Source organism: Pyxicephalus adspersus, chromosome 3, assembly GCF_032062135.1.
Source record: "Pyxicephalus adspersus chromosome 3, UCB_Pads_2.0, whole genome shotgun sequence".
NCBI lineage: Eukaryota > Metazoa > Chordata > Amphibia > Anura > Pyxicephalidae > Pyxicephalus > Pyxicephalus adspersus.
The window spans coordinates 77,727,022-77,741,753 of record NC_092860.1 but is presented as its reverse complement, the minus strand read 5'-3'; the positions used below and the strand labels follow the sequence as shown (position 1 = coordinate 77,741,753).

Below are 14,732 nucleotides of genomic sequence, written 5' to 3'. Positions count from 1 at the left end.
GACTGGTAGTTTCCTTCTTCCACTCTATGCAGAAGTAACAGCCATTTGGTTGCCAACTGATATATGCATGCTTGTATGCAATTATTGATGGCAGGGGTATATAACTTTCCTTTACTAACTTTAGAATGCTAGTTGTTTTATTTTGCTTTCTGAATTTTTTTTTGGGTGATACTTGGGTAAAAAGGTTTATAAATGGGCCCCCATGATTATAATATTTACCAGAGTATTTTACCTGGTTTGCATTTTAACTTTCCAGTTCTGTAAATTCCAAATCGTTTTGGAGGGATTCTTATGTATGTGTGAGACTCATTATGACAGGATATCTTGGTAAGGCAGACATCTTAGATATTCTTTTATGTTTTTCATCTTTTGAAATTAGCACTCTAATATTCTAAACTAACCAGAACCTTTGCTCTTAGATGATTTTAAACGAGCAACACAAAAGAGAACTGGCTTACTAAACCTCATCAATTCAGTTTTATAGATCTGGGTCATGCTATTCTATTTGAATTAACTAAATTGCTCTAGAGTGGAGGCCTGTTCAAAAAAACTTTATGTAGTAGTCTGTAGGAATCCAATTTGTATTTTCTTTTTGTTCGTTTAGAACAGGGTAGGGTAAGAGTGGGATTTCTGTATGTGTTTTTATTGTTATCTGGTTCAGTCTGGGGGAGAAACCTCCCACCCCTGTCCTGGAAACAACTGTTCACAGGCTATCCTTACCAGTGGAGACAGAGCCATTGGTGGATATTTCATATAGGGGGTCAATCCTTTTACTCATTTAAATAAAATATTAATTTATTGCAGTGAATGCCCATATTGAAGAGATCTCCTTTAAGTTTCTACCTTAAGGACAACCTTCTCTTGGTAAGAAAGTGTTGTATTTTCTACCCCAACATGAACACAAAGTGCAATAAAACTGAAGTTTTTAGTAGGTTGCTTTTATTGTAGAACAGACATACAGATTCGCTTCCACATATCTCTTGCTTCCTTTTCAGATTTTTAAATTCCTAATGGAAAATATATTTTTATGATGGTAATCAGTCGCACATAGAATACATTGATTTTAAAAAGTGGACTTTCCACTGACTTCCACTCTAAGGAGAAACTATAAAGCACAACTACTTTGTTGGAATGGTAATATTACTAATAGTTTGGTGACAAATGTTTCATTCGCTTAATGTGAGAACCTGGGTGATCCAACAAAGCTGAAATAGATCAACTAAAGGCAAATGATTTGTAAAAAAAAAAGTGATTCCGGGTTTGCAGGATCATTCAGGTTCTCTTATGATAGTCTTATTTTCTCCTGTCTTATTAAATCAGGCCCATTGTCTTGCAAGTGGTGACCCATTCATAAAAATGCCTTAACAATAATGCACAGTAGTCATGTGCATTAACACTCAAAAACATTACCACACCAACAAAATGCTGTAGTGTGAAAGGGCCCTAAAAGTATTTCTCTCGTTACAGGTTTTGTATAATGAGTACATGCAGATAGGTGTGTAATAGGTAATGACTGCAGATAGGTGTGTATTTGTTTTTCTTCAGCATTTATAGGCATATCTCACCTGTAAACGCATTTACCCCTGAATGTTACACTTTTCCGATTAGATCATTGTTAATATTAATCATGAAGTTTTGGTTGTAATAAATATGTGGAGCTTTAGTTTTGATTGTAGTATGTGTTCAAAAAGTAAACACTTAATTTAGTGAGCAAAGAATATTATTCTGTCCACAACAATCACCTCAAGTCTGCATATCTGTCTTCATGTTTCTAATCTCAGTCAACTCTATGACAAAAAGGGAACAAACTATTGGACGTTTATGTTCTCTCGCAACTTTTTTGTGTGGTAACAGTGTATCCATAGCATTAACTCTGTGACTGTCAACATGCGGTCTAATAATGCTGTATAAATGTAAATTAGGTTGTGTAGATTGCAGATGATTTCATTATACGTGTGTGTTTTGTTGAACATGAGCTATTGTTGTTGTAAATAGTGTAGTGCTTAAACTCAGTATGGCACCTTTTGTGTTGTGTATTTATACATGCAAGAAAATGTGAATTTTAAATGACACTTGTAGATTATGTATAAAGTATGTGGCTTTAAAATGGAAGGTGCAAACAATACTTCCCATAGGTTTTAAATATTAGTTCTGTAATTAGTTTTACTATGCCAATGTTTTATAATGTGGAAATAAATGCAGCAAACAGAAGATTTTGGCTGTAGTAAGAGCAAACTTGTACATTAAAATCAATCTGATAATGATGATTGGTGGATGCAGAACAAGGCAATATAAATAACTTCTCATCAATACTTCTTGTCAGTAATTAGCGGAATATGACCAGATTTGTCAAATAAATGTTCGGTGCCCAGAGTAAACAGTAAACATGTGGAACTAAACCCCTTTATACTCACTGGTCCCTGTTCGATCTCAGGGCGCTGCCATCTTCTTTTTCTAGAGGCAATCTTCAGCCAACTTGTTTCTCCAGGCTAGGATGATGTAATTTAGTCCCCACAAGCGCTGGGGAAGCCAGATAACCTGGCAAGCATGTATGGGCAGCTCAGCGTTTTTGGCAATTACATTAAGCAATCAAGCAGGTAAGTGCTTTTTGCAGAAGGGACATTACCTGCCCTATTCTATAAATCTGACCTGAATAAAAAATTTTAAAAGTGGAATTTTATGTGTAGCTAGACAGTGTAATGCCCTCCATCCATCGCATATTTGACTAGTTCTGGCTCTGAAGCCTAGTTTGGCTAATAACCTGCTAGCGTAATCTGCTAGCTAATCCTTTGTTACTTTTTCAGAGGACCTAAAGCATTGCTTCTCCTCTAGTTCCAAAAAATAAATATCCTCAAATCGGAAATTATCTTGTAAATGTAAAACAAAAACTTTTTATTTTTTTTATCTGGTATGTGAGGGCACTGGTTACCAAGACCTGATGTCAGGTCCTCAAAATCAATCACTAATGACATTAAAAAACTTGACGGGTTACATTGGTTCCCCAAGCTATACAAAACTGAAAAAAAAAATTTTTTTTAGCCAGGTGAACTTTTTATCATGCAGTGATGTGATGCAGTCATTTAATCCTAAAGTTTTAGTGCTGCAGCCAAAAAAAAACCTGCTCCAGCAGCACATCAGACTCCTCTCACACAGAGTACAGTGGACATATTTCCATTGTGTCCCATGCAGTGCCTCAGTTACATAAATCACTTATGAATGGTCTAACCTTTAAAACTGAAATTGTCTGAATTGAATTTTACAAAAATTCTGTACTCAGAATTCCCATAGGAATACTTAGAATTCTAAAGTGGGCTATAAGTGGGTCAGTCAGTGATGTGTGGTTTTGATTAAAGCTGTGTACCATGACCAATTGGAGCTATGCACAGGTGATTTTCAGATAGCTGTTTAAAGTCCTAGTTTGGTTTCTTTAATGATGTGTTAAAATGTAATGGCTGCATATCACCAATCTCCTCAATAGAAAACTGTAGAAACCCAAAGGGGTTGTTTTATGAAAAGTGGAGCATACATTTATGAACAAGTTTTACTCTTGTCTAAAGTGTATGTCCAGACAAAACTTGTGTTCATTTTCGATAGGGGAGTGAAGGTTTAGTTCCACTGTTATGTTTTTACTGGTAATCTGGGCTGTATTAGAAAAATGTTCCCTTGCTCCATGTGACAGACCTCATTTTATAACACAGGAGAGTTCTGCAACAGGAACAAAATGGTTTTCCTGTTCCCCCATTGCTAGGGCAGGAAATCAGGGTAAATTGTTTCAACAGAGCCACTGAGAACAGAAAATTAATTGCTACTTCATCTTAAACAAGAAAAAAAGCTTTTTGGCTGGACATTTAGTTTAGGATCGCCTACATTGTTCCCATAGCAATGCAGATTGATGGATACTTAATCTCACTTAAAAAAAAAAAAAAAAAAAAAAACTTTTTTGTACCCTTACAGAAAACTGCATATTGTATGGCAATGTGTATTTTGCTTATGTTCTATGATCCCTTTTTTTCTAGTTCTGTGTACATCTGAAGGTAGAATAACAGACAAAATTTATATTTACTAGGACTATTCAAAAATTAACTTTCTATATTGTACAAAGAAATCACAGAAAATAAACATTTATACTATTCTTTATTGCTTCGCCTGGTGTCTAAGTTGTTCAATGAAGTTTTTCTCTGAACTGAAAGTGTGCCCAAAAAATCCTCTTCCCAGGATCAGATTTTTTGGGCAGATTGTCACATTTGTGAAACTCAACAAAAACCTAGAAGTTCCTTACTTCTTACCAAGATAAAAACATGTATTGCTAACTATCCCTGTAGAGGCAATGCTGTTTACTTTGTGGACTGGTGACAATAATAAATCTTTCACACTAGACAATGAAAAAAAAAAACTTTGTATTTATATATATTCTCTACATACAGATTGAGCTGTTCGTTATCTATTTTGTTATTTTTTCCTGGTAATCTTTGGAGCAATAGTAGGTTTTAAGTTGAAGCTGAAAGTTTCACGTCTTTATAGGCAAAGATCACACCAAGGAAGATGGTGACCGGCCAGTAGAACAAGCTTTACAAGCAGGACATTTTAATTAGGGTGAGGAAAAGGTGCTGAAATCACCTATGTGCTATTGTAAGGCATTTTATTAGGAAAATGTTTCCCCCAAAAAATCCATTCTTTGTCGATACGACCTTAATTCAGCTTTGCACAATTGTGCTACGGAATTCACTTTTACTGCTAATATTTCACATCAATATATAAATATGGAATGGATTTTTTGCAATTTGTTCGTGCTGGTTGAACAGCAGTGGAACCAAATTAGCAGGTGTGGTAGGGACACTACAGTTAGTGAACATTAGTAGTAGTTAGCTAGAAGTTTACCAGTTAAAGAGGTACCAGTTAAAGACCATGTAAATTCCTCTTGTGCTAATATTAACAGCTGCTTATTTACCAACACAATGACTGGGTTTTAGTGTGCAACATAAGCTTTGATTTGGATCATGCATTTGGGGGGCGAGTAAACATATTGTGGTAATAAAGAATATAGTTATAATCAGATATGAGGCAAGTTAAAACATTAATTTATTATAAAACAATTTATGCCAAAAACTTTCAACTTGAATGAGAGACTTTTTTTGCACATTTGCTTTCACTGGTTTCTTTCAAATTAAAAGTTTATTCATCATCTGCAAAACAAAATGAGTAAAATTAAGTCCCAAATTTTATTAGACAAAAATAAAAAAAAAAACAGTTTAAACCACCGAACTAATATGTAGCAAAATAGACAAACTATATTACAAATTCACAGCCAACATGCAGATTTTAATAGTGCTGCAGTTCTGGTATACTACCTAGAATGAATAAACGTGACATGAAAGCCAGTGGGGCTATATCTACAAATACGTGAAACTTTAACCTATTTACTCTGGGATCAGTTCACATTTGAGGAAGGGAAAATCTAATCTCCCTATGGTAAGTATAGCAGAAACATTAGGAGTTTTTTTTTTTTCAAAAAAGTGAAAAAAATTTAGAAGTCAACTGATCATGTAGTAGAAATCCCACAAATATTACAAAAATGTGATCCAATTCAGCAGGGAATTATGTACTGGAAAGATGGAGGACATCCTTAATGCCTACAAATTGCTGGCATTACACCCAGAATTTACTACTACTGCTGCTCGCATCTGCAGTGAGATGTAAAGCACAATGCAGAAGTTCTGCATTGTGCTTTGCATCTCACTGCTGATGCGAGCAGCGGCGTGGCCGGGACCTGGGTGGTATTTAAAAGCAGATTACTCAGTATTCTGCTTTTAAAATTTCCCACCCGGCCACGCCCCCAAACGGACCGGCATCACAAGAAGACCATCCGATCGTCGCTGGAGTGCGGGGCAAAGGTAAGGGGGTCTTCTAAAGTTACCCCGAGTGTGACTCGGGATTACCGCTAAGGGGGTTAAGTGAAATAAATTCAAACTTTAAAATCCAATTAATAGTTACCTGATCTATCTAGAAACCTGTTTTTACTCAACCTAGAACACAAAAAAAACAATGAAAGAAAATTAAAGGAAAGCTTGAAAACATATAAAGTTATTATGTACATGAGTTGTGTCCTCATCCAGTTAAATAGTAATCACAGGTTTTCATGATGTGAACAGCAATTATTTTTTAATCATTGGACACAAATTTGTTCTAATTTAACAGAACTACAAGCAAACATAAAACTTCAAACAATTTAGCTATGTACTAAAAGTGTCGGTGCCAAAAATTCCCTTTATTCTCAATTAGCTGCAGCTTTTACTGGACAGAGAAGCTTACAGAGTACAATAAAATCAGAGTAAGCAGACATAATATGTACAATTACCTATGACTAAAGGCAAGGCTGGAGTTCCGCGTCAATCAGAAGGAAGCACCAACATTACATAAGTGCTGTACATTAAATAGGGATAAAAGACCTTGTTGCTTAATGATTAAACACCGCTCAAGGTTAAAATCAGCTGGTGCTACAATAGTTGCTTACAGTTGCATCTCTTGCTAATACAGAAACAATAGGCATCAGAATGTCAAGACATTCAATTTAGGATTATAACTATTATAGAAACTTATCCTAACTATTATACAAACTTACCACATACACAGGATTAACCTCTGCAAAGTATTTATCTTCACCTGCAGATAAAGAAACATGAAGTATGAATGGTAAATCTATTTTGCAGTTCACACAAAACTAGATAGGAAAAAAAAAAAAAAACAAACACCATTGTAGAACCATACATGGATACAAATAGCAAATTAGAATGTATAAAATTAATTGTTGTGCACTTGTGATCTATAGGTATGCAAGCATCATACAATCTGGAGGGGTGGGGGTACAACTGGGGGAGTCAATGATGTGGGAGTGTTCTGCAGTCTAGAGTCAGGATGAAGAAATCTTTTTACTGCCAATGACATGCCCCACAGATGTCATGGCATTGATAGGGTTGAGACAAGCACTAGGGTTCTGGAGTGAGCAACATACCTTTTCTAAATGAAATAAAATAAGCTGCCTTACTGCAATGCACAATAATGAGTGAAATATAGTGACAACACTAGAATAATGTGAAAGGTCACATAATTAAAGATCATAACTTACACAACCAGTTCCGCTACAAACTGACATTGTTTTTTGGGCAGCACCATGGTTTGAATCATATTGTTTCTTTGTTCAGTACATGGGCAGGATTTCCCCTATCCCTTGCCAGAAGATTAAAGCTACTATGTAATGCCACATCCCAGCCAACACAAAGTTTTAAATTTTAGTGAATTGTCTTCTGATCCGATACAATCTAGTTTAAAAATGTGTGTAACTGGCAGATTTAACCTAAAAAGACAAACATAAACGGCACCTGAACCACTCAGAAACAGCCTCTAATTTTCAACATTTGCTTTGCATCAGAAGGCAACATCATCACTGTTCAGGTAGAAATAAACCTGAATTAGCACCAGAATGTTTTTCTTACTTGTTTATTCACTGCAGTCTTCAACCGTGCAGATCACAATTCACCCACTGGTATCATCTACTACGCAGAGCACATTTCACCATACCCAGACTGAAAAAAAAAAAAAAAAAAGTTACAGGAATCTTTAAGGCTGGCCTAACATAATGATGCAGTATCATCCTACGTGTGCTAATACTTTGCAGAGCCATTCATGCCGACCTTAAGAGCTACTGCTTGCATTTATCTTGTACGAAAAAAAAGGGGGCTGCATACACACATTCAACTTTTGTAGCTGAAAACAATCTTTTTTAATAGTTTCCGGTGACAAATGAATGAACAAGCGCTGTACACAGAGGGGAGGGGGGAAAAAGTGAGTGGCACCCAGCTGTGCTCTTCCCCCTTTACTTCCATTGCAGTCATTCATAGTCTGTATGCTAGGACATCCCAACCATTGGTATCGGGCAACAATCCTCTGACATGTACACAGAGGATTAGATTCTAGAGCACTCCAGGCTTTCTAAACTTTAATGACAATATCAAGTTCCAAGAAAAAAAAAAAATGTAGTTAAAATGTCCTCAGCCAATAATGTGCTAATCACAGCTCAGTCATAATGTGAACAGCAGTAAAGGCTCTCATCACCGGACATCAAACACTAACTTCAACCACAAAATGTCACTCACAATAGCATACCAGCCCATACATATGGCAGATGCATGTCACTTTGACCAAGAACATTTAAGCAGAAAATAATTAAAAAAAGACACCTAGGAAGGAAGTAATACAGAAATAAGGACATTAGCTGAACTGAATCTATTCTCCCTTGAGAAGAGACATTTAAGGGGGTATATGATCACCCTGTATAAATATATAAACTCTTCATACTGGCTTCCCAATAATTCACTTTGAGATCATTACAAAGAACAAGAGGGCACTCTGTGTCTGGAGGAAAGAGAAGTTTAAGCTCTGAAAAAGGAAGGGATTCTTCACTGTAAGGTCTGTGAAAATGTGGAATCGGCTCCCTCAGGAAGAAGTTTCAGCAACTACTATAGATTGCTTTAAGAAAAAGCTGGATGATTTCTAGAACAGAACATAACTGGGTATTAAAGGTTTTACAGAAAGAGTACAGACTGTTGATCCAAGGAACATCCGATTGCCTCATGGAATCGGAAAGGATTTTTTTTCCCTGTTAAAGCAAATTGTATCAGGGTTTTTTTTTTGCCTTCTTTTGGACAAACTGTCTTATAGGGTTTTATATCTGGGACATGTTTATTTCCCTAGTGGTCAAACTTGATGGACTTATTGTCTTTTTTCAACCTAACCTACTATAAAACTAAACATTGTTTAAATGTGGACAGAGTAGTGAGGGGCTAAATACACCATTAGGTTTTAATGCTGTCTATGCACCCAGGAGAGCCCCCTTCTCTAAATAGGTCATCACTGTTACCAACAATTGTAGGAACATTTTGTAATTTAATTACTTTTATGGACTAATTAATCTAATCCCTTTTCCATCCTTATTACCTGCTTCTTCTTCTTCAATCATGACCGATTATCATGGAGGCTTGCAGCGTTCATAAAGCATTCTTGTACTGAAGAAATGCATTACACTAGCAGGATGTTCAGCTCCAGGTAACATCTGCAAGAAGACCAATGTGATATTAATACATTGTAAAGAAAACGTGTTATATATATAAATATATAAAATGCTCAAACATCCTCATACAAAAATATGACTAATCACAGCACTCATTATGTGAACAGCAGTGATGGATTATAATCACTGGATGTAAATCTTTAGAAAAGCCCAGCAATATGACAGCACAGAACGCACTCACCTCCTCTCATCTAGCTGGCATTCCGTAAATGGCCGAACACTTCTCACACACGAGGCTGTACGTTCTGAATGCGCAATTACGTCACGTACGTCATATTAATAACAGGACGTAGGAAATACGAACTAGGAAGCGGAAGTTGTGTCGTGACTGGTAGAGTCAGAAGCCATTTTTATGACTGGAACCTCTAGTCCGTTATACGGTTTACCTGGTATAAGTAAATAAAGTTCATTCATAGAAAGGTCTGCTGTTTCTGTTATTAAATGCAAGCAATGAACTGAAAATAACGTGGTGTTTGGAAATAGCGTTCAGATAAGTGCAGCACCTTTGAAGGTAGCCGCCTGCGTGTCAGTCTGAGTACAGTATCAGGCCGGTGTGGGCGGGGTCTAGGGTGCCACGTTGAGTTGGACGTGGATAGGAGGAGTCCGGGGTACAGAGCCGGGCAACGAAGAGGCCGAGAGCACCAGACTATCCTAGACATCCGGGGAGCCGCTGCGGCTGAGCGGGGGAAGAAAAGTGCCCGGGCTGTGTGCTGTGTTCATATTGCTGCCTATCTCCCTCACTGCCATTCATTACATTTATCACAGCGCTGCAACCTGATCTGTGGCAAGGTGAGTGTGTGGGGGAAGTGGGCATCTGTAACATCTCTCCCTATCTCCTGCCTGTACACACAGTATGTGGGGGCCACACTGTACAAGCTTGTGCTGCTCATCTGTAATACATTTCCTATGCTTGGCACTGGGTGCTGGGGATATTTGGTGTTACCTAGTTATGTCTGGGTGAAGGTGGCAACGATCAGGCAGAGCTACAGCCCCCAGCTGTGTGATCCCTCTTATATATATATACACATATATACACACCCACACTTATATAAATATACACTCATATATACCCAGGTGTTGTGCAGTGCTCCAACCTTTAAAAGTCCTGCCTTCCCCTCTGTGCCATCTTACATCTGTTCTGTGCCAACAACACCAGAGCCATACTAACAACCCCACTCCCCTTCCCTGCCACCCCACTCCTCTTCACTGCCACCCCACTCCCCTTCCCTGCCACCCCACTGCCTATCCCTGACCACCCCACAACACCCCTCACCCCTTCCACCCCACTCCCCAACACTGCCACTTCTACCTTTTCATTGATTGCACACATTACCTTTCTATGATCACAGCTGGCCTGTCAGATGGGGATTCTGACCTTGTACAGTTGGCTGTGACTCAAATAATAACCCAGTGAAACTTATCACAGACTTTGCAATTATGGCACTTGTGACTGTAATCCCAGCACTTCACCTGATCTGATACAGAGATTTGTTTTGTTCCAGATCACTTTAGAATGTGTTGATGAATGAGGAGAACTGTGCAGTGCCAAAGCTGGCATCTTCTTTAGGAATCAGCATGTCCTTGGCTATTTTGCTGATAATATGATTACATAATTACCATTATAATATTATAACATGAATATATTCATTATGCCGGCAAAAATGATAAGCTGATATATTTGATCTGAAGTTGTTATCCTTGGTCATTGGCTTGGAAATCATTATTGTCAATGACAACCAAGCAACTAATATTTTGTAAGATTTGTGTACACTGGCGTTATGTTTTCATCAGAAGTTCTATTCACACCATAGTTATAAGTTATTGTGAGTGAAAAAGTAGCTCAAAGGAAGCCCAAAGTATCAGGATGGCCCCTAAATACAAGATGAATTTGCACACCTAAGTCAACAGTGGAAACCCATAAATTCATCTCTGTAAACATTTCCTTTAATTCATTGTTTACTTTCTACCCCCATGAGGTCATAGTAAGTAGTGAGGGATACACAGAGGGTGTCAGCACTGATCACTATTTTACTGTGATCTGGAACAGGTATTCAGATAAGAACTCATGATCTGTGTACTTGTTTGGTGTTTGTGACATATTTGTGAGCAAGTAGTACGACAGCCATGCATCTAGCATTTTTTGAAGCATTCCATTCAATTCATTAAAAAGGCGTGTAAAGTCTTCCAGTCTGTTTTCTTTATAAATCAGCTACAGGCACTGTAGAATATCCCGGATATATCCTTGCTATATGCGGTAGAGAAGGACTCGTGCTTTCTGTGTGTAAAAGCAGTGGTATCTCTGCAGAGGTCCAACACACCCTTGGCATGCCAGATCTGTAGCTTTGCAAGCAGCAACACTTTTGGTGAGTGGATAGTTGAAGCTGTCACTTATCAGGGAGCACGCGATATCTCTACAGAGATACCACTGCTTCCACACTTGTGAAATCGCTATAGAGATTACTTCCACACAGAAGTGCAGTTTGGATTTGGAGCCAACTAGTGCGTCTGTTGGAGTTCCTGCCTGGAGCAAGAACTGGGCCCTGGTGTATGTGGTCTTCATGATGCTCTACTTTATTTTTCTCTTAAAGCTATCTTGAACTTTAATTTTTTTTTATTTTACTGTATATAAGTTTTGTATGAAGTTGATCATTTCTGAAAAATTCTACAGTCAGCATTTCTTCTGCGTTCTGACAAAACAAATTGCCTTTGGGCGTGCATGCAACAGCATGTAAAATGTGATTTGAAAAGTTTTCCTATTGTTTGTGTCCCTTCAAAGGTCAATCAAACAGAGTTGTCTGTGTATACGGTAGTATAAACTTCAGGTGGTTTCCTAGTGCTACCTTTTGGCTAGATCAGAAGACATTCATGTCAGGATATATGTTTAGGGTTCCCAATACTTGTCTAGCTCAGAAATGTGCCCATCACATTATAAGGTTTGCAGTGACATGTGTCATATCTTTTCAGTAGTTCGATCTAAAACTGACAAAGTTCAAAGTGCAAGTTTCAGCATATCCATGTCTGTGCACTCTGCATATATATGCTTATGCTGTAATGGAGTTGCTTGTTGAAACTGTAAATATGGAATATTCTTTATCAGTGTGTAGTCAAGGCATACCATGTACCTGATAACACATTGAGAGCTCAATTGGCATGAATCCTTTTTTGAATTCCAACATATACAGTTATATTTTTTGAGACAATTAATCTTGGTAAATAAGACAGTATAAATACACTACCATATGAATAAAAGACAAGTGTAGAAATATCGACAGACCGCAAAGCCTGCTTGCTTGATTCACCAGTCCACCCTATTCCCTTTTGAAAGAAATCTGGTGATTTGTGAATAACTGTTGTGTCTTACATACAGAAAGCCTGATATAAAACATCATTACTACAACTTCCACATACCTTTAAACAGAGTTAGACTAGTCCTAAAAGTTTATGACGCATAGGTTGAAATCTAGACAGCACCGGTGCTTCCTGGATTCACACTGCATCAGATTCAGACCATTTAGAATAAGACATCATTATGTAAACTCTTATTTTAGTACAGTTGATGTCTTTGCTAGCTAGCATTAGAATCTCAGGTCGCTCGGATTGCTCTTTAATAAGGTGTCTGGACTTTGGGAGACTAGGATAAAAGGTTAATCCCATGAGTCTAGGTCTATTAAGATGTCCTAGAATTGTATTCTGTTTACTTCATAATGAGCTCTGAAACCCTGCCAAACATATTCCTTTCCATCTCTAGAAATGTTTGGCCTCAAGCAATACAATGAGAGATTTAAGTGATTAGCCCATATTCTGCAGTGCTTTACATGAAAAAAAAAACAAAGCTCACTGACATTGCAGCTGTAAGGTCACAAGTGCCTTCTGGTGCCCTCCAAATAATAGGTATAAATGTGCACTGAGGCAAAAGGATGCCTTTTACTGCTGTGCCTGATGTAGATGGATGGGATCCAAAAATATAGACGGCTTTGGATGCAAGTTCTTTTACATCTAGTGCATTATGCACATAGGCAAAATCATTTATATCAGTCCCAGCCTTCTGGGCTTGCTATGAGTTTCCAATCTATTGCTAGCACTTTGGTTGTACACAGGGGCTCACACTGTAGCACCAGTTAGCTAAGATATCAGAAGGTTCACAGGTTCCAAAAATGCAATGTCAGCAGTCTAGAAATTAGTGCTGATAAATTAAATGTAACTGATTTGGATAAATGAAATATTGCTTGCAGTGTAATGCAGAAGTGCATGCATGGATTATCCTAATCTTCTGTGAAGGATTTAGAGAGCAAACCATATGGGAAACTTAAGCTTCAGGGGAGGTATTTCAGACAGTTTTCTAGCATTTCTGAAATTCTAGTTATTTGGCTATTATCCTGACCCTTTTATTTAGTATAAGTCACTCACAGATTAGAAAAGTAAGGCTAAGTACACACGTCAGATGATTCTCGTCCAAGACGAGCCCTGAGAATTTGACCCGTGTACATCAGCTGTCCGAAGTTGTTCATGGATCCTTCCTGGCGGATTCACGAGTGACGGCAATGGGGTGCTGCTCGCTCGGTCACCTCTCTCCATAGAACAGAACGGCTTGTTCATTCATCTTTTGGCTTTTTGTTGATCTTTCACAACCAGTTCCTACAACAAAAATCTAACGTGTACACAGCCTAAAAAAGAGTTCTTATCTGCATACATCATCTGCAGATGGTCATCCAACATTATCCAACCCTATCAAGGCATACCCATTAGACACTATAGGTCTTTTAGATCTTTAACTAGTAGTATAATTATATGTGCATCAATCAGTTAGTTAGGACTCAGTAAAACATTGGTGTGCATGCTTGGTTTTATGCTTCACAGTGCGTTGTGTTAAGTCAGGCCATAATTTTAGTGGCTTCTGATCACACAGAAAAAGCCTTCTTTGTTACTTTTATCAATGCAGTGCAATGTACTACAACAAATGGAGAACCTGATTTCACAAGTTAATATCTTTTGATGTAATTGAAATAAATCCTCATACATTTATTAGGTGAGCATTCTTAAATTATTCTTCAGTAAATAAGCCTCAAAGTGTTCAAACCTTTGTGGCGTGTTAGTTGAACAAGTGGTGGGGATATGCTTTGTATGTATATTAAAATGAATGGTGAGGATGTGGAGTTGAGAAGTCAGAACTGAGGGATTAAAGGAAATGAGAAAAGTCTTCTCTGGTCTATGATAATTTATGTATGATGCACATCTTGGTATAGGTTTGTGACTACAAGAAGACATTGAGCCATTGTAGGCAGGCCGAAGAGTTGGGAATCAAGCAATAGAGTAGTATTGGAGATCAGTATTTCAAAACTGCCAGATAATTGGTCTGATATTTTAACCATTAATTTATTGGTTACAGGATGGGGTAACGTGAAGCTTTTTGCTTAAAAATTAAACACTGTCCCTTGACCCACTGTATGTGCTCTGTATTCTATGTGGATGAATAATTTTACAATATACCACAATTGTCCAAAAGTAATTATTACAATTTAAAGTTTCCTGCTGCAGCTAAGCTTTTCTCATTCCTCACTATTTTCTTTATACAGAATGAAGCTAAAAGAGATTGATCGCACTGCAATGC

The 14,732-nt window shown here is 37.6% G+C and overlaps 1 long non-coding RNA gene across 1 annotated transcript; it reads right to left on the bottom strand.

Annotated features, from left to right (window-relative positions):
* Positions 1-5,057: 5,057 nt before the first annotated feature.
* LOC140326594 (uncharacterized) lies at positions 5,058-9,409 on the bottom strand. The gene is made up of 6 exons (XR_011919904.1): positions 9,306-9,409; positions 8,992-9,106; positions 7,491-7,580; positions 6,620-6,660; positions 5,992-6,023; positions 5,058-5,183 (listed from the first exon to the last, which is right to left on the bottom strand). It is a non-coding gene; the product is annotated as an uncharacterized lncRNA (long non-coding RNA).
* Between the last annotated feature and the right edge of the window lie 5,323 nt (positions 9,410-14,732).